The sequence below is a fragment of the Ovis aries genome, chromosome 1, assembly GCF_016772045.2.
Source record: "Ovis aries strain OAR_USU_Benz2616 breed Rambouillet chromosome 1, ARS-UI_Ramb_v3.0, whole genome shotgun sequence".
Lineage (NCBI taxonomy): Eukaryota > Metazoa > Chordata > Mammalia > Artiodactyla > Bovidae > Ovis > Ovis aries.
Window position 1 is genome coordinate 27,082,430 of NC_056054.1, and position 20,885 is coordinate 27,103,314.

The following is a 20,885-nucleotide window of genomic DNA, read 5'->3' on the forward strand; positions in this document are numbered from 1 at the left end:
CCCCAGCTGCCACCTAGCTCATGGTATATGCTCAATAAATATCATTTGGTGAAGGAATGAGATTCCAAGGGATCTGCTGATATACTTTGGTCAAAAAGACCTGGGTCTGCATGTGGGCTCTGTGGCTTCCTAACTGTGTGAGCTCGGGCAGATTCCTTCTCTCCTCTGAGCCTCATATGCTAAATAACAAACACCAACACTGCAGGATTATTGTTTGGATTATAGATAAAGTTTGTAAAATCTTTGGATCACAGTAAATGACAAATATGACTTTGGTGGGGAGGTAAGAGTGATTTCATAACCATTTTCTTATTTGATTCTTACTACACCACTATGAAGATCACTATCCCCATATATTTTTGGTTTTTGGAGAAAGAAATGGCAACCCACTTCAGTACTCTTGCCTGGAAAATCCCATGGACTGAGAAGCCTGGTAGGCTACAGTCCGTGGGGTCGCAAAGAGTCGGGCACGACTAAGCGACTTAATTCAATTCAAATTCAAGCAAAGTAAGACCAGGAAGAAAAACCACCTGCCCAAGCCCACGCATTGAGCTGGAGGTAGAGTCAGAATTTGGATCCAAGGCTCGAACTCCCAGTGCAGTGCTGTTTCTGCCCTACAGGTGAGGAAGAGGCACGCCCTCCTTCCGTCCTATAAGCCAGCTGGGAAAGAACACAAAAAACAAAGTGGGCACTCCTAGGAGAAGCCAGCAGGGGCCATCTGCCCCAGCCTTTTCTTCCACAGAAATTTTTGAGCTTTTCCAAGAAAAGGTCTTGGCCTGGCTGCCTTCCTCATTGTCTAGCAGGATCCTTGAGAATGAAATCTGCCCTTCCGGAGCCTGGGGATTGGGAGAAATCACGGCTGGCCAGGAAGCCCCAGGACATGAATGCCGCATGTTGTAGGGCAGTCCAAGGTAGCAGGCATCCTCTCCTTCACCTGCACCTGCCTGGCAGCCGTTTCTTGCACTCAGGGCTTCCTGGGCCAACAGGGCTTCAGCCCTCAGTGAGTGAGCCCTTCTCTGAACTAACCCGGCACTTCGTAGGTGCTCTTTAAACCCGTTGTAACAAAAGAATGACTGTGTCTATTGACACAAACATTCATTCCACAAATACCAGATGTCCCCTCTGTGCCTCGCCACGTGTTGGGGTGGGGGACCCAGAGACAAATCAGTCCATGCCTCACAGATTGCATGATCCTCATCTTAGCATTCACCACCTCCATTGTGTTTGCTAATAGTTTGATCAAACACTCTCAGGGCGCAAAGGGTCCTTGGAAACCTGCTCTTTCAATTGTCTCATTGTACAGACGGGGAGACCAGCGTTCAGAGAAACAGCATTCCGGTACAGACCAGAGAGCGGATCAGAGGTCAGGAATGCCTGCCCTGCCAGTGACTTGCTGAAGACTCTCGACCTATCTGTGGACCTGTTCTCCGTGTCCATAACACGAGGCAAAAAGCAGAATGCACTCGGCGCAGAGGCCTGTCCGAGTGCAGAGCTCTGTCTCGGAGAAGGCCTTTCTCCTGGGAGAAGGGAGCTTTCTTTGTGAAACCTTCAATTTCAAACCCTGCGGCAGCCGGTTCCCAAACCCCGCCTCCTCTCCAGGCTGCCGCGCGTTACCATGGAGACCGTAAGCCCCTCGCAGCTCCCTGCTGTTCCGCACCCCTCCCCCATTCACCTCGTCTTTAAGCCGTTTCTTCTGTGGCTGCAGCTCTCCCCCAGGGCTGATAAACTCCCGAACTTTCCCAAAATAGGAATTATTATCCCATTTGTAACTGGGGAAAACTGAGACCCAGAGAAGCGCAGGGATTTGCCCCACGTTACCAGCAGCATCATAAACAAAGCTTTCCTCCACGAGAGACACCCCTTCCTCACCACAACCACACCTCCGTGTGTCCTTATGCAGTTGTATCCAGGGAGGTTTATTTTCTCTTTTTTCTTCTTTCTTCATTGTTGGTAGTTTAACTTTTTGTTCTAAGAAGATTGGAACATGTTCTGACTAAACCTAGAGGGACTTGAAGTTCAGTCTTTACATTAGTGACTTTAAATCTATTCTTGGATATGTTGTTTAAGTCCTTTGTTCACTGAAAATAGTGCTGGATGATAAAACCTGCCAAAAAGCTATCGCAGAATGTACCAGCCCTGATTATGCTCATGCAACAAGGAAAATCACATTTTAGAGCACTGCAGTTTGCCAGAAGGCATTAAGAAAACAGTACATGAACGTGCAAAATTTACTCAACAAACTTCCAAAAATTTGGACACATTATACCAAATAGTTGAAAGTGTTTTTACAACTCTTGAAGACAAGGGTATCAAAACTTTGGCATATGAAAAATAGAATTTATTCTGCAAAGCTGAGTTCCAGTCCCAACTGGCTCATTTTGAACTACACATTACATAACCTATAGGTAGAATACCACCCACTCCAGTGTGATGGAGTGATGTAAAAGGACTTTGGAAGGTATGACATGTGCAAAGATGTTATTTATTGTTATTAAAAGAAGATTGGAGAAGGATAGTGTAAATTTTCCCCAAGGGAGTCTCCAATTGTCAAATGATTAGTTTCCAAAATTTTCTATAACTACCATATGTGATGCTAAAGTCTATGATTCTGGAATCCTGATCCTGATTCGAATCCCAGAACTCTGTGAGTTTCACTTTCTCTGATTCCATATAAGCATGAAGTTTAGGTATTAGACCAGGGCAGGATGGAGACCCAGGTCAGCCTTCTGGGCTCACCCCTGAAGCCTTAGCCTAGTTCCCATCAGACCTGTCTCCAGTTCATCAGCCTTCCCCCAGCCAGCTTTGGTTGAGGCTCATTGCCTGTATTATCCATATTCATCACAAATATTCTCCCATTAGATTCAATTAAACCATTTCACCAACACTGCAGGAATAAAAATCTCCCATGATTATTAGGCCCAGCAGAGGAGGCCCCAATTTAGGGTGAGTCCGCCTCCCAACTCCTCACCCTATACCCTAAACACCCTAATTCCCTCACACCCCAGATCAGCATAGTGGCTTAAGGAGTATTCCTTTCTGTAGGTTTGGGTACATGATATTCCCTCTCTGCTGGCTTCACAGGCAGCTACTGACTCACCCCAGGTGGCCAATGTACCAGGAAGCCGTGTATTCACATGGGGCTGCTCACAGGGTGTAGCAGCATATGTGCGTGTGACCTCATGTGTGTGGACATCACCAGAACACCAGTCCCGGGGTACAGGCCACTACTGTTTATAGGGTTACTTCGAGGTATTACCTTCCTCTCTATCTAAAGAGAGGATTCTGGTCCTGTGGGCTTTTGAACCAGTGTATCAACAATAAACTGTTCAACAATAATGTGTGATGGAAAGTGATATATAAATACACTGTACTACTAAGGTGTTCATGGTCAGTCCCATACCACACTGCAGCCTTGCTGTGTGACCTCAGACAGGATTCCAAGAGACTGGCTATGCAGACAGATCATCATCACCATTTTCATCATCACCATTACCACTGTCATCGTCATCATAGTGCTTTTAGCTCATAGAAGCCTCACAAAACCTGGGGGGTAGGTATTGCCCCAGTTTGCCAAATGAGAAAACTGAGGTCCAGAGAGGCTTAGTGATTGTTCCAAGGTCACACAGCAAGTCAGAACATGAATCATGTCTAGATCTCCTGTTTCCAGAGTCTTCTCTGTCAAATGGCCTCTGTTTCAAAGGAACAGGCTGAAAGCAGAACACTGATTCAACAGAGACACAGAATGTCAGGCCAGGAAGAGGTCTTAGTGATCTGCACATCCTTTCCCTCCCTTCACTGATGACAAAGCTGAGGCCTGGAGGGAAGAAGTGCCCTTCCGAACTTCACACAGTGCCATCTGTGAAGCCTTATTCAAGAGCCAGGTTTTGAATGCAGTTCCCTTGCCTTCTAGTTTAGTGAATATTCCCCACCCCACCATGGAGCTCATTTTAAAGTTGATGTAACTGAGATGGACAGCAAGCAAATACATGGTCCCCCCAGCTATTGGGATGAGGGCCTGGCTAAGATGTGGGCCCGGAAGAAAGGGCACGGCAGCAGGACGGCTGGAAGTAAGAGGCTTTGCACCTCCATCCTATTCTCTCACAATCAGGAAATGTCTCCAGATATTAAGACCCAATTACCTCCTCCTGATTGGAAATGATTGCAAGAGACTTAAATTTGTCAGTTATTAGAATAGCTGGGGCAAGAGGTCTGAAGACAATTAGTTTAGACCTGGACAGACCAAACTCGTCAGCCCAAAGAACTGGACAGTCTGCAATCATTAGCACCTTGATCTGAGCCCACACCTAGATGCTAGGGAAGTCCCATGTGCCTTGGCCCTTGAGACAGCCTTCCCACCATGCAGATACCCCTCAATTGCATCCTGACTCCAGAGTCAGCTCAAACAGTATTCTTATAGGAAGAACTTTCTGGACTCCCACAGCCCTTACGACTTCCCCGTGTCATAGCCCAGACCACGTTGGGTTGTCACTGTCTATGTGCCACTCCCCTCCATTATAGACTGTCAACTCCAGGGTACGATAAGCCTAGTCTAACTCCAGGGTACGATAAGGCTAGTCTTCATAGAGAGGCCTCAGCAAAGTTAGCTAATTGAATAAATGAATGGAGAAAAAGTAGAAGAGAACATCCAAGAACCCACCCTTACCCCAACTCCTGCTCCATTTCCATTCACACCAGGCCAAGGGCAGCAGTCTCTGCCCTAGCTCAAACCCTGGATTTGGCCTTTAGATCAGGTTTCTCTGGTAATGAAGCCTCAACTGTCCCACAGCTTCCCCTGGCTTCCCCTGCTCATGATCAACTCCAAGGATCCTGAGTTGCCTTTACTAACATCCCCAGAAGTTGAACTCCAGCCCTAGAAGTCCCATCTACAGATGGCCCCCTGGGCAGCAGCTTAGCCAGGCTACCCTAGAGTAGCCATAAGCTTGGCATGACCTCTGGGCAGACGCTGAGATAAACACTGAAAACACAGAAATGGACAAGGTGGTCTACTGGGGTCCTGAGTCTGCAAGGTATTTGAGCTATATCTCAAAGAAGAAAAGGCAAAGTCAGGAAGCAATAGGCATCTATGTGCAAAATTGACAGAAGCCCATGAGCCAGCCTGGTGCCTATTAGCGCAAGGCTCTAGCAACCAACCCTCACTGACCTCTTGTAGGGCACTGAGTAGGGGATGTAGAAGATTTAGAGGCTGAATCAGAGAAAAGCCTAACCCTAAGGTACAACTAAGCAAGGAGGATGCCAGGACTTCTAGAAGGAGATGTTCTAGAAACCCAAACACATCAACATTCCAGAAATTCTAATATTCTAACACACTAATATCCTAGCATACCACACTCTTTTACCCTGCCATTCCATTGCGGGGGGCACTCCACCCCACCAGCATTCCTCTTTTGACCATTCTAATGTTCTGCCCCACCAACATTCCTCCATACCACCACTCCAACATTTTAAAATACCATTATGTATTACACTTGAAACTTTCAATCTTCCAACTTCCTTCAAGTAAAAGCATTTGTTTCTTGGTTCATTTACAGCAATGACTCCTTTAGAAAATTAAAATCCATGGCTCCTTCTCCCCAGGGGCGGGAAAAAAAAAAGTATGTACACATAAATTTTGCAGATCATTGCAGATTTTCAATGACTATTGGCAAGGTACATTGACTCTAAGAATTGTTTAATTTTATCCCATATTAAAATCTAGGAAAACATTTCAGTAAAACAAGATCATTAAGACAAGATTGAGAAAAACAAAACAGAGACCAAGTGGAGCCTGGGATGGTGCAAAAAGCGCAAAACTTAGTGACGAATTCAGCTAAATTCATGTCCCACATTTTTAGCTCTAAGACTTTCAGGAGCCAAGGCAAAAAGGGAAACCTGTTCACTTACACAGTTCATTGTGTTCATGAGATGAAAACAAACCACTTATTCCTTAGGAGACATACAACTATTCTTGGTATGAAGGTCAGACAAGAATTTCTCCTGAGAGCCTCGTAAAGAATGACAGAGTGGAGCATGACCTCAACAGGGCTCTCACGCAGCCCCAGAGATGTGTTATGTGATAGAGACCAACTTGGTCCAGTTGCTTGGTTTTACCACTGAAAGTCTTAAGCCCCAGAAATGCTTTGTCCGAGGCAAACTGAGATGGTTGGTCACTCTATTTGTGAACTACAGTCCAGTCAAAACTTACCTGGGCTAAGGTTCTACAAAGCTGTGTAAAAATTAACCTTGGGAAGCCTTTCGATCCCCCATTACGTGCAATACAGAACCATTTCTCAACAGCCTGGCCAATTTGTCCTCTAGCCCTGGAACAGATTTCTGTTTCTTTAGTGAGGTGTTTGATGAAGAGATTGGCTTGCCTGGGGCCAAAAGTACTAGAATAACACTCACTGTGGCAAAATGCACACACACCAAGAGGCATATAGAGACTGATGTCAACAGAAGGAATAGCATTTGCCTCTCCCCTGACACACTCATCTTGAGGCATATGCTGAGTGAGTGAAATATCCAGTATGTTAATTAGGTTTTTCTTTCCATGTCTCTTTTTTTTTTCCATGTCTCTTTTATTCACGGTAAGTAAAGCTGAATTTCTGTAAGTTAAACAGTACCCACTTCACATGGTTTGTGTGAGAGTTAAGAGTTAATATTTACAAAGCACTTAACACAGTACCTGACACAGAGTGAGTGCTTGCTGTTGTTATTAATATAGATATGGTGGCACTCGGCTCTGTGTCCCACAGCAATCCTAATATAAGTTGATGGCAATTTGGGAAAAAGAAATTCAATGACAGGGATGAGTTTTAGAGCCCCAGCCCTAAGTTGGAAGTTCATAGAGGGATACTCTCTAAGATTCTAGAGGAGCTGAGGACTGCCTGCCTTCAGACAATCCTCCTTGAGCCCTGGTTCTGAATCCAAGATCTTAAGCGTGAGTGGCAGTGAGCCCTCCTTGGTGAGGGCCATGACCCTTTCAGTCCATGCCTTGCCTTAGAAGACACCCAAGTATCACCCAGAAAGCAGCAACCTTCCAAGCTCCCCCATATGTCCAGACTGCACACCCCTGGCTGGCTGGGATCTGTCCACAGGTCTGTACAATATGAAATGCTATGCAGATGCGAGAGACCAAGATTAGTATACAGTGGTGCTAAGTTTAGAGTCCAGAGGGATAAATGAGACTGGAGCCTGGCCAGTGCTCATAGAGGAAAGGAGGGTGCACTTAGGCAATTAATTAAGAAGACACAGAGCAGGTCATATTTGATAATTAGGTGGAGGTCAACAATTGGTAAGAAACCCTAAAACAGTTGGGTTCCCGATTCCTCCTCCAGCAAAGCACACGTTTCCCAGAGGCTTACTATCTCAGAGATTAAAGAAATAATGATTAATTGATTAATTTAACAAACAGTAGATGTCTACTCTGGTCTAAGCAGTGGGCTAATGTCCATGAGCTCTGACCTAACTCCAAAGGTGGAAGGTGAAACTTCCTTGACTGCTGGTCAAATCTTAGGCCTACCACTTACCAACTCTGTGATTGACAAGTCACTGACCTTTTCTAAGGCTCAATTTGTTGTTGTTTAGTCCTGTAGTCATGTTTGACTCTGTTGGGACCCCATGGACTGTCGCCCACCAGGCTCCTTTGTCCGTGAGATTTCCCAGGCAGAAATACTGGGGTAGGTTGCCATTTCCTTCTCCAGGCACAGGGAACAAACCCAAGTCTCCTGCATTGCAGGCAGATTCTTTACCACTAGCCACCTGGGAAACCAACGCTCAATTTTTATTGTTGTTTAGTCATAAGTTGTGTCCAACTCTTTTGCGACCTTAGACTATAGCCTGCCAGGCTCCTCTGTCTCAATTTACATACCTATTAAATGGAAATAGAAGAAAATAGAATGGGAAAGACTAGAGATCTCTTCAAGAAAATTAGAGATACCAAGGGAACATTTCATGTAAAAATGGGCTCAATAAAGAATAGAAATGGTATGGACCTAACAGAAGGAAAAGATATTAAGAAGAGGTGGCAAGAATACACAGAAGAACTATACAAAAAGATATTCACGACCCAGATAATCACAGTGGTGTGATCACTCACCTAGAGCCAGACATCCTGGAATGTGAAGTCAAGTGGGCCTTAGGAAGCATAACTATGAACAAAGCTAGTGGAAGTGATAGAATTCCAGTTGAGCTATTTCAAATCCTGAAAGATGATGCTGTGAAAGTGCTACACTCAATATGCCAGCACATTTGGAAAACTCAGCAGTGGCCACAGGACTGGAAAAGGTCAGTTTTCATTCCAATCCCAAAGAAAGGCAATGCCAAAGAATCCTCAAACTACCGCACAATTACATTCATCTCACACGCTCAAAATTCTCCAAGCCAGGCTTCAGCAGTACGTGAATCGTGAACTCCCAGATGTTCAAGCTGGTTTTAGAAAAGGTAGAAGATCCAGAGATCAAATTACCAACATCTGCTGAATCAACGAAAAAGCAAGAGAGTTCCAGAAAAACATCTATTTCTGCTTTATTGACTATGCCAAAGCCTTTGACTGTGTGGATCACAATAAACGGTGGAAAATTCTGAAAGTGATGAGAATACCAGACCACCTGATCTGCCTCTTGAGAAACCTATATGCAGGTCAGGAAGCAACAGTTAGAACTGGACATGGAACAACAGACTGGTTCCAAATAGGAAAAGGAGTATGTCAAGGCTGTATATTGTCACCATGCTTATTTAACTTATATGCAGGGTACATCAGGAGAAACGCTGGGCTGGAAGAAGCACAAGCTGGAATAAAGATTTCTGGGAGAAATATCAATAACCTCAGATATGCAGAGGACACCACCCTTATGGCAGAAAGCAAAGAAGAACTAAAGAGCCTCTTGATGAAAGTGAAAGAGAAGAGTGAAAAAGTTGACTTAAAGCTCAATATTCAGAAAACTAAGCTCATGGCATCTGGTCCCATCACTTTGTGGCAAATAGGTGGGGAAACAGTGGAAACAGGGTCAGACTTTATTTTGGGGGGCTCCAAAATCACTGCAGATGGTGACTGCAGCCATGAAATTAAAAGACGCTTACTCCTTGGAAGGAAAGTCATGACCAACCTAGACAACATATTAAAAAACCGAGACATTAGTTTGCCAACAAAGGTCATCTAGTCAAAGCCATGGTTTTTCCAGTAGTCATGTATGGGTGTGAGAGTTGGATTATAAAGAAAGCTGAGTGTTGAAAAATTGGAACTTTTGAACTGTGGTGTTGGAGAAGACTCTTAAGAGTCCCTTGACTGCAAGGAGATCCAACCAGTCCATCCTAAAGGAGATCAGTCCTGAGTGTTCATTGGAAGGACTGATGTTGAAGCTGAAACTCCAATACTTTGGCCACCTGATGTGAAGAGCTGACTCATTGGAAAAGACTCTGAAGCTGAGAAAGATTGATGGCAGGAGGAGAAATGGACGACAGAGGACGAGATGGTTGGATGTCATCACCAACTCAATGGACATGAGTTTGGGTAAACTCTGAGAGTTGGTGATGGACAGGGAGGCCTGGCATGCTGCAGTCCATGGGGTCGGAAAGAGTCGGACACGACTGAGTGACTGAACTGAACTGAACTAAATGGAAATAATGCTAAATAAAACCTACACTACAGGATTATCCTGAGGATTAAACAAACAAAAAAAAAAAACTAACAAACATTTAGATACAGTTCAGTTCAGTTCAGTTCAGTCGTTCAGTCGTGTCCGACTCTTTGTGACCCCATGAACTGCACCACACCAGGCCTCCGTGTCCATCACCAACTCCTGGAGTTCACTCAGACTCAAGTCCATTGAGTCGGTGATGCCATCCAGCCATCTCATCCTCTGTCGTCCCCTTCTCCTCCTGCCCCCAATCCCTCCCAGCATCACAGTCTTTTCCAATGAGTCAACTCTTTGCATGAGGTGGCCAAAGTACTAGAGTTTCAGCTTTAGCATCATTCCTTCCAAAGAACACCCAAGACTGATCTCCTTCAGAATGGACTGGTTGAATCTCCTTGCAGTCCAAGGGACTCTGAAGAGTCTTCTCCAACAGCACAGTTCAAAAGAATCAATTCTTCTGCAGTCAGCTTTCTTCACAGTCCAACTCTCACATCTATACATGACCACTGGAAAAACCATAGCCTTGACTAGATGGACCTTTGTTGGCAAAGTAATGTCTCTGCTTTTTAATACGCTGTCTAGGTTGGTCATAACTTTTCTTCCAAGGAATAAGCGTCTTTTAATTTCATGGCTGCAGTCACCATCTGCAGTGATTTTGGAGCCCCCCAAAATTAAGTCTGACCCTGTTTCCACTGTTTCCCCACCTATTTGCCACAAAGTGATGGGACCAGATGCCATGATCTTAGTTTTCTGAATGTTGAGCTTTAAGCCAACTTTTTCACTCTCCTCTTTCACTTTCATCAAGAGGCTTTTAGTTCCTTTTCACTTTCTGCCATAAGGGTGGTGTCCTCTGCATATCTGAAGTTATTGATACTTTTCCCAGCAATCTTCATTCCAGCTTGTGCTTCTTCCAGCCCAGCGTTTCTCATGATGTATTCTGCATATAAGTTAAATAAGCAGGGTAACAATATACAGCCTTGACGTACTCCTTTTCCTATCTTTGCAACCCCCTAGACTGCAGCCTACCAGGCTCTTTCGTCCATGGGGTTTTCCAGGCAAGAAGACTAGAGTTGGTTGCCATTTCCTACTCCAGGGGATCTTCCTGACCCAGGGATCAAACCTAGGTCTCCTGTGTCCCCTGCATGGAAGGCAGATTCTTTACAACTGAGCCGAGTGGGAAGCCCTTTCCGTATGTAAAATTCATTTAATAACAATAACTCCAGGAGGTAGGTACCATTCTTATCACCATTTTCTAGATGATGAAGACACAGAGACACAGAGAAGTCGATTAAGTTGCTCCCAGTCACACAGCTAATAAGTGGTGGAGCCAGGATTGAAAGCAGGCAGTGTGGCTGCAGAGCCTGTGTTCTCAACCACTCTGCTATCCTCTATATTTTCAGTGAAGCTTAGCACAACTCCTTGCTCATTGTAAGCACTCAGTTGACGTTAGCTGCCAGTATTATGATTGTATTTTTAACAGTTTTATTGAGCTATGCTTTACATATTAGGGTTACATTTTGACTATAAGAAAAGCCTTTCTCACACTGAGCTGAAATCCCCCTCAGATCAAGCTCCTTCTCTGTGGGTTCCTGTTGTACCTCCAGAACCTCCTTAGAGGCTGTCTTTCCCTTGCCTGGTTACCACCTCTTAGAGATTTGCAGTCACAGATCAGACCTGTTATGGTAGGACTTGATCTGGCTTCTTTCCTGTCTGTTGGTGACTCAGTCATTGGCCCATAGGATTGACAAGCCTCTGACAAGTCCCAGAACCACCACAGGTCAGGCCTGGCTGCCTCCCACCCCAGACCACGGCGCCTACATAAACTACAAAGTGTGTAGCGTCTAGTGAAATGAAAATGAAAAGGCAGGACCCCTTGTTCAAAAATCATTAAGAATCTCAAGACGGTGATGGCAGAGCATTAAACTGAGCGTGGATCCCTGTGCAGTCACCCAGGTGGCATACCCATGAAACTGGCACTGCACAGCACCCAGCATCTTCAGCTGTTCATCACCTCACCCCATCCTCAGCCCATCCTGCCGTGGGCCCACATGGAGGCGGGACCTGGGAAACTCCTGCCACACCTGAGAATCAGGAAGCATTTGACATGAAGAGCATTAAAGCCCACTTGGGCTCTAGACTCTATCAGTTAGCTACAAGCCTACCTGAAACCTCAGTAGCTGTAAGATTCAGTCCTCCTCCCTGTCTCCTTGGCTCCCTTTGTCAGAGACTGCCCTCTGGGTTTAGTGGATGTTGGTGCAAACACCAGACTAGGAGTTGGGTACTTAGCATCACCTTGCTAGACAACTGGAGGCATTGCATGCCCTCTCTGGTGCCAGTTCCTCTACCTACTAAACGGTTAAATTCAGTATCAAACGAAATGTTTTTTCACTGAGCACTCACCAGGCAGGCTCACATTATAATAATCATATCATTAAACTAACTACTTATTATTTGCCAGACACCATTACGTTACCAGACATATCACACCACTGTATGTTCCCCCATTTAATTGTTAATCCCTGTAACAATCCTATGAGTTATTTTCCAGAACTCTAAAATAAAGACTTGACAGGGGTAGCGATTTTTGTCTGATTTTTTTCACTGCTAGAACAGTGCCTGGCACACAGTAGGTGCTCAAAAGCTATTTGTGGAACAAAAAAATGAGGAAACAGGCTGAGAGAGGCAGCGATGTGATTTGTCCAAGGTCTTATCATTAGGAAATGTCAGGGTCAGGATTTTAATCCTGCCTAGCTCCAAAATCTATGCTTATGCTTATTCACCTGCCATGTGGGTGTGATTCACATTTTATAGGTGAGGAAATAGGCTCAAGTGAATGGGGATCTCTGCTGGCTCTTAAATCCTGTGTTTCTTAGCAGATGGTCTGCACTTTGCAGGAATAACATCACTTTGAAAGTTGATGTCATTCGTCTCCTCTGCCCAGGACGATTCTGGGGTCTCAAGAGGACTCTTCTCACAGAAGCAGGGTCACTGGCAAAGGCACTCCAGGTTCAAATCCTGCTCTGCTACATACTCACTGTGACCTTGGACAAGTTCTTAGTATTTCTGAGCCCCAATTTCTTCATCTGTAAAATGGATCCTATACTTCCTAGACCTCCCTCCGAGGATGTCCCTTCCTCCAGAAGGTGCCCTGCACACAGGGGACCCTTAATAAACCTTATTACTCCACCCCAGAGCAGCATCAAGGTCAAAGATTGCTGCTGCTGAGGGCCAGAGTCTGCTGGGGCCTCCTGGAACCTGATCGGAGGCCACCGGCTTGGGGAAAGCAGGGTCAGCTGCTATTCCTGGAGCTGATGGAACCCAGCCAGGTTTCAAGTTCCCTCAGGGAGTCCTGACCCAGGCAGCTTGGCTGGTCATGTGAGCGGTGAGCTCTGACCTCAGCATATTCTCCCGGGCCCTCCACATAGCCCAAGCTGGAAAGAACCCTGAGGCACAGAGTGTGCTGCAGGGAGACCACGTCCTCCTGAAGCTGACCTCAGCCTTTTAACTGTGTTCATTAGCATCTACTTGGTGCCCAGAAGGGTGCTATTTGGGAAATCTCCTAGAGATTTCAAGGAATTTTTAACATCTGGATGACTGACAGCCTTAGAGAAAGAGGGATTCAATTTTAACCCCAGATGCATACTTGCAGAATCTGTGTGTCTTTTTGCAAGTTATTTTGTCTACCTGGGCTTTAATTTGGCTGAAAAATGGTGAGAATAAAAGCTTCCTCAGAGGACTGTTGAGAGGATGAGAGCATCTGATACATAGTAGATGCTCAGTAAACGATCATTATTTAGACCGTGAGCTCCTAAATGATAGTGAACTTGTCAGATTCAGCTATGTCTCCAGTGCCCAGCCTAGGGTCCAGCCAAGGAGACAATCTCAGTGTTGGTTGAATGAATAATGAGTTACGGAGGCACTGAAAAGAAACCCCTCATGGAGCTCCCATCTTTCACCACTCTCACACCCCACTCCAAACCCCATGTAGGTTCAGTCACCTCTTCATCAGCCCTGACAGGTGAGCATCCACCCTCGGCTTGCATGCTCCTGTGATAGAACGTTCACTTACTCCCATGTCTTTCCATTCTGTTCTTCCTTCTACTCAGACCTCTATGAAAAGTCTTCCTCCTTGCAGACTCCATCCACTGGGCCTGATTTCACTCTCCAGAGCTGTACAGAGTAAGCCTAGCTCCAGTTCCAGAAGAGAGTCCCTCAGCGACTTATTACACAATTTAGAATGTGTCAGGCATTAAGCTAAGCACCTCACTTACTTTATCTCATTTTACCCTTTAACCCATACATTAACCCTGAAAAGTAAATACTGTTCCTAGATTAGACATGAGGAAAATGAGGCTCAGAAAGATAATGTAGCACTTTTGTATGTGACAGAGAAATGATGTAAATCCAGATTCTTCTCCAAAACACTACATTTTCAACATCCTATGGACCACTGGAAGATAAGATTTATTCCCAGAGTTCTTTCCCTTCCTCTTCCTTCAATAAAGATTTATTTAGTACCTTATTTGTGAGGTTCTGAGCTAGGCCCTGGGGATAGATGAGTCAGATACAATTCATGTGCTTAACACACTTACAGCCTGTTCTAAACCATGTGAAAAGAGCTAGAGTGAGAAGCACAAGGACTGTCATAGCACCACAGACCAGGTCTGTCCAGGAGGGCTTCCTAGACACCTGAGCTGAGATTTGAAGGGCTGGTAGGAGTAGGCTGGGCTTGTGCCAACCAGGACAAGATGTTTTGATGGAATTATTATGCAAAGAGCTGAAGCAGTGGAGTTCAGACTGCATGGGGGTCTTGATGCCAAGGAACTCAGACTATATACCATTTGAGTGGGTGCATAAGAATCTCCTGTGATTCGCTTATTTAAAAATCCTGATTTAGCAGAATTCCCTGATAGCCAAGTTGTTAGGACTCTATGCTTCCACTGTAGGAAGTGGGTCCGAGCCTTGATCAGGGAACTAAGATCCCGCAAGCCACAGGCATGGCCAAAAAAGAAAAAAATCCCAATTTTCTCTTAGTACATCTAGGTAGACCCAAGAATCTCTATTTTAAGTAGATACCCCAAGAGACTGAGGAATAAAAGTCAACACCGCTATAAGGGAAAAGAGGTCTTTGAAGGATTTCAAAGAGGATAGAATTCTTGATCCCTGTCTTAGGAACCTCTTAGGTTAATTTGGAAACAAACAAGAAAAAAGGTAATTATAATGATGGGCAATGACCGTTAATTCTTAGAAGTTCAAGAAAGATATTCTTAGTATTCTAAGAAAAAGGTGTGGCATATTCGTACTTGTGATTCTTTAGCCATGAGGATATTAATATTGGTTTTTTGGCATTAAGTTATTGAGCATGTTCTTTAAGGTATCAGGGTGGCCTGTATTGGGGCATTTTCTTTGTTTCAAAAACATTGTTTTTGTAAAAGTCACCTTTCTGAACAGAATTGAAGGAAGAGTACTGATCCATTCATGCGCTAGCTCCAGCTTAGACAGGAGCTTTTCTATTTCCTACTTATTTATTTTTGGCTATGCTGGGTCTTCACTGCTGTATGGCCTATCCTCTAGTTGCAGCGAGTGGGGCTATCCTCTAGCTGCAGAGAGTGGGGCTATCCTCTAGTTGCAGAGAGTGGGGCTATCCTCTAGTTGCCATGTACTGGCTTCTCATCACAGTGGCTTCTTTTGTTGTGCAGTGCAGGCTCTAGAGCAAGAGGGCTTCAGTAGTTGCAGTTCATGGGCTCAATAGTTGTGGCTTCTGGGTTCTGGAGCACAATCTCAGTAGCTGTGGTGCACAGGTTTAGTTGCTGCTCAGCATGTGGGATCTTCCCAGACCAGGGATTGAACCTGCATCTCCTGTTTTAGCAGGTGGAGAAGGCAATTGCAACCCACTCCAGTACTCTTGCCTGGAAAATCCCATGGATGGAGGAGCCTGGTAGGCGCTGCAGTCCATGGGGTCGCTAAGAGTTGGACACGACTGAGCGACTTCGCTTTTTGCTTTCTTTACCATTGAACCACCAGAGGAGCCCCAGGAGCTTTTCTTGATGAGCAGTTAGTTTCAAATCCAGTGCAGCCCTACAGCTAACACAGGTTCTTGCATGTGCAGAGGAGCCTGGGGCTGATTTGTCTTGCGGTGGTTGGGAGGCTAAGATGCTACTCTGTGCTGTTAGTCTCAATAAGCAGCCACTGATGGCCTAGTATGTGCCCAGGCTCAAGTCCTCGTGCATGAGGAACTAAGAGTCTTATGGGATGTGGAGAAGATAAATACACAAATAACACCGTGTGGTCAGCACTGATAAGTGGATACTTGGGCCACTAGTGGGCAGAGAAAGCCTCTATCCTGGCCTGGGGGATGAAGGAAATGCTACCAGAACCTTAAAAGATGAAGGGTATTCTACTTGAAAGGTAGAAGGGCATTACAGAAGAACCAGCAAAACAAAGAGCTCGGCTGAAAAAAAAGAAACAAAAAACCAGCCTGGGTGTTTTTTGTTATTTCTTTTTTGAGGGGGGATGGGTGGAGCAGGGGTGGGGAGTACAGAAACTCCAGGCAGTTCCCTTTTGTAGAAGCCTGTTAGGAGCAAGATGGGGCTAAATACCAAGGAGGGACTGTGGGGGTAGGGAGACTTATATGCTGGGGAAGGAATTTTGGCCTTTCCCCTTTAGACAGTGGGGAGGCCTGATTTATAAACTGTAACACAATCACCATTCCTCAAGCCTGGGGAGGGGCACCAGCTGGGAATAGTTTCCACTCTGGGCCCCCAGCAGGTGCAACTCTTCTCGGTGACTCTGTCTCCACTGGGGCAGAGAGAAGGGAGGAGGAAGGAGGCAGGCCCACCCCTACCCCCACACCAGGCCTGCCTCCTGCAGCTGTTTTATGCCCTGAACACCCCTAGAGAGCTGAGGCCCATCAGCTCCCTGGATGTGAACAGAATGGCAGCAGAGGCAGCCTGTTTTAGAAGCTAGACTACCTTACAAGCTCATGTTGCCGCGTGGAGAGAAAACAATGATCTAACTGTAAAATCTGGTCCCATAAACATCTTTTCAAAGAAAAAGTTATCATTCTTTAAGAGCTAACCTTCCTAACCACTTTAGTAGAAGGTATTCTTATCCCCACGAGAGAGGTGACAAAATTGAGACCCAGAAGGTCGGGTAACTTGCCCAAGGTCACACAGACAATAAAAGGCAAAACCCATACTGAAACCCAGGTTAAGACCTTTAGACCTAAGAACTGGAAAGAGTCTGCCACCCCCAACCTTAATGTAGAATTCAAAATAAGAGATCTAAATTGCAAAATAAATGTCAGGAAGCCAAAGCAGTTTTGACCTTTTTTCCCCCAAAGCGATTCCTTGATGTTTTCTAAAAACATAAATTATTTTTTAATTTGTATTTTCTCATTCTTTAACACGCACACTTAGTAATTCTTTAACTAAGTTAGAGTTTCTCACATCCGTAGGGGCTAAAGTCTAGAAATTGTCCCTCTGCCAAGCTGCCTTTCACAAAATTTTTCAAGCAGTTTCATAAAACTTTGACAAAAAACAAACAAACCAGCAAACAGCTCAAAACTGTTTTTTGTCACCATTTCGATCTCATAAGTTCCAAATCAATATGAATGGCTCTTGGGTCCATCCATGTGCCCAGGCTGGAAATTTTTTTTTTAACCCCATGTTTAATTCCATTCTCCTCCTACTCCCACGAGGCTCTTTAATCCATTTTCCACACCATAGTGATCTGGTTTCCAAATGTGCTTTCATTCTCCTGCTCAAAACTCATCGGTGACTCTGCATGACCCACCAGATAAAATCCCAATCTTGAGACACCCCCCCGCCTCCCCTCCCCTCTCCCTCTCTGGGACTCCTACTTCCCTTTCTTTCTCACAGCAATGTGAGATTTTAGTGAGAACACTAAATGAAAACACAAATCACCGGGCAGTTATGAAACTTCTTCCCCATTAGACCACCTAGCCCAAGCCTGGGATGGAGGGAAAATGTTGGCAATAGTAGCCTGCTGGCCAGAAGACAAGAGTAATGATCTTGCTTGCTCAGACCAGAGCATGAAAACCCCTTTTCAAACCTTGCCTCAAAGGTTGCACAAAAGTGAGAAACCTAACAATGCTTTCATCAACCTATCCCTTACCATAGCAACATGGGTATGCAATGGCCTTGGACCCTGCTGGACAATATATTATTATTTGCATTTAATAACTATTGTGAAACATAATATTTGGATACTGTTAATTCTAATCCATTGTTCCTGGCCCCATCTCAGTATGTGATCCAAAGAAGACTGGCATCATGGGTCCCATGCAGGAACTGGTCCATAAAAAATAGCCCAGCATATCTGACACCAAAACTCAAGTTAACCCAATTTTTCAAGATTACAAAACACACTATTCAATTGAAAAGATGTGATTCTTAAAAAATAGTTACACAATGCTATTGAGCTGAATGAAGTATGCTGGTAGGTGATAAAGGATAGTGAGGGATAATTGTTTCTTCTACTCTGCTCCCAACTGCATTTCATGAGAACATAAGCCTTCAAATCTCACATTAAAAAAAAAATTAAATGTTTACAGTTTTTAAAAAATTGTGGTTGTTTAGTCTCTAAGTCATGTCTGACTCTTTTGCAACCCCATGGATCACAGCCTGCCAGGCTCCTCTGTCCTTGGGATTTCCCAGGCAAGAATACTGGAGTGGGTTGTCATTTCCTCCTCCAGGGGATCTTCCTGACCCAGGGATGGAAACTGTGTCTCCTGCATTGCAGGTAGAGATTCTTTACCACAGAGCCACCAGGGAACCCCCAAACTGTGGTAAAATACACATTAACATAATTTAGCCATGTTAAAATATACAGTTCCGTAATGTTAATTATATTCACATTTTTGCTCAGGTTTATATCCAGAACGTTTCATCTTCAAAATCTAAACAGTATTACTCATTAACAACTCCCTTCTTCCCCCACCTCCTAACAGGTGGCAACCACCCTTTAACTTTCCGTTTATGAGTTAAGGTATTTGTAAGATCAAAATAGCTCTTCTAAGCGGAATCATACATACTTCTTTTTGTGACGGGCTTATTTTACTGAGTATAATGTCAAAGTTCATCCATCTTATAGCATGTCAGAATTCCCTTCAAGGCAGAATAACATACCATTGCACATATATACATTTTGTCTTATCTATTCACCCATTTACAAACGTTGGGTTGCTTCTGCCTTCTGGCTTTTGTGAATGCTGCTATAAACGTGGGTGTACAAGCATTTCTTGGAGACTCAATACTATCAATACTATCAATACTCCCAGATATATATGCAGAAGTGGAATTACTGGACCATATGGTAATTTTACATTTAATTTTTTGAGAAACTGCCATATTGTCTTCAATATGCAGTAGTGGTTGCACTATTTTATATTCCCACTAACAAAGTATGAGGCTTTCCATTTCTCCACATAATCTCCAAACACATTTTTTTTTTTTTTTTGTAAGATCCATCCTGACAGGTATGAGGTAATTATCTCATTGTGGTTTTGATTTGCATTCCCAGACTTCAAGAAAATTAAAGATATCAAGGGAACATTTCATGCAAAGATGGGCTCAATAAAGGACAGAAATGGTATGGACCTAACAGAAGCAGAAGATATTAAGAAGAGGTGGCAAGGATACACAGAAGAACTGTACAAAAAGATCTTCACAACCAAGATAATCACGATCGTGTGATCACTCACCTAGAGCCAGACATCCTGGAATGTGAAATCAAGTGGGCCTTAGAGAGCATCACTACAAACAAAGCTAGTGGAGGTGATGGAATTCCAGTTGAGCTATTTCAAATCCTGAAAGAGGATGCTGTGAACATGCTGCACTCAATACGCCAGCAAATTTGGAAAACTCAGCAGTGGCCACAGGACTGGGAAAGGTCAGTTTTCATTCCAATCTGAAAGAAAGGCAATGCCAAAGAATGCTCAAACTACCACACAATTGCACTCATCTCACACGCTAGTAAAGTAATGCTCAAAATTCTCCAAGCCAGGCTTCAGCAATACGTGAAACGTGAACTCCCAGATGTTCAAGCTGGTTTTAGAAAAGGCAGAGGAACCAGAGATCAAATTGCCAACATCCGCTGGATCATCAAAAGAGCAAGAGTTCCAGAAAAACATCTATTTCTGCTTTATTGACTATGCCAAAGCCTTTGACTGTGTGGATCACAATAAACTGGAAAATTCTGAAAGAGATGGGAAACCTCTTGAGAAACCTGTATGCAGGTCAGGAAGCAACAGTTAGAACTGGACATGGAACAACAGACTGGTTCCAAATAGGAAAAGGAGTACATCAAGGCTGTATATTGTCACCCTGCTTATTTAACTTCTATGCAGAGTACATCATGAGAAACACTGGGCTGGAAGAGGCACAAGCTGGAATCAAGATTGCTGGGAGAAATATCAATGACCTCAGATATGCAGATGACACCACCCTTATGGCAGAAAGTGAAGAACTAAAAAGCCTCTTGATGAAAGTGAAAGTGGAGAGTGAAAATGTTGGCTTAAAGCTCAACATTCAGAAAACAAAGATCATGGCATCTGGTCCCATCACTTCATGGGAAACAGATGGGGAAACAATGTCAGACTTTATTTTTCTGGGCTCCAAAGTCACTGCAGATGAGATTGCAGCCATGAAATTAAAAGACCCTTACTCCTTGAAAGGAAAGTTATGACCAACCTAGGGAGCATATTCAAAAGCAGAGACATTACTTTGCCAACAAAGGTCCGTCTAGTCAAGGCTATGGTTTTACCAGTGGTCACATATGGATGTGAGAGTTGGACTGTGAAGAAAGCTGATCACTGAAGAATTGATGCTTTTGAACTGTGGTGTTGGAGAAGACTCTTGAGAGTCCCTTGGACTGCAAGGAGATCCTACCAACCTATTCTAAAAGAGATCAGTCCTGGGATTTCTTTGGAAGGAATGATGCTAAAGCTGAAACTCCAATACTTTGGCCACCTGCTGTGAAGAGGTGACTCATAGGAAAAGACTCTGATGCTGGGAGGGATTGAGGGCAGGAGGAGAAGGGGACGACAGAGGATGAGATGGCTGGATGGCATCACTGACTCGATGGACATGAATTTGAGTGAACTCTGGGAGTTGGTGATGGACAGGGAAGCCTGGCGTGCTGCAGTTCATGGGGTCGTAAATAGTCGGACACAACTGATCAACTGAACTGACTGAACTGAATGACTGGTGATGTTGAGAATTCTTTATACGC

General features: G+C 44.4%; 1 protein-coding gene across 1 annotated transcript in view; it reads left to right on the top strand.

Moving 5' to 3' along the window:
• SHISAL2A (shisa like 2A) overlaps nt 1-3,336 on the top strand; it is a 37,781-nt gene extending 34,445 nt beyond the window's left edge. The window contains exon 4 of the mRNA XM_027970270.3: nt 1,304-3,336. The gene's annotated coding sequence lies outside the window, so the exon portion shown is untranslated. The remainder of the gene's footprint in view (nt 1-1,303) is intronic.
• The last annotated feature ends 17,549 nt before the right edge of the window (nt 3,337-20,885 follow it).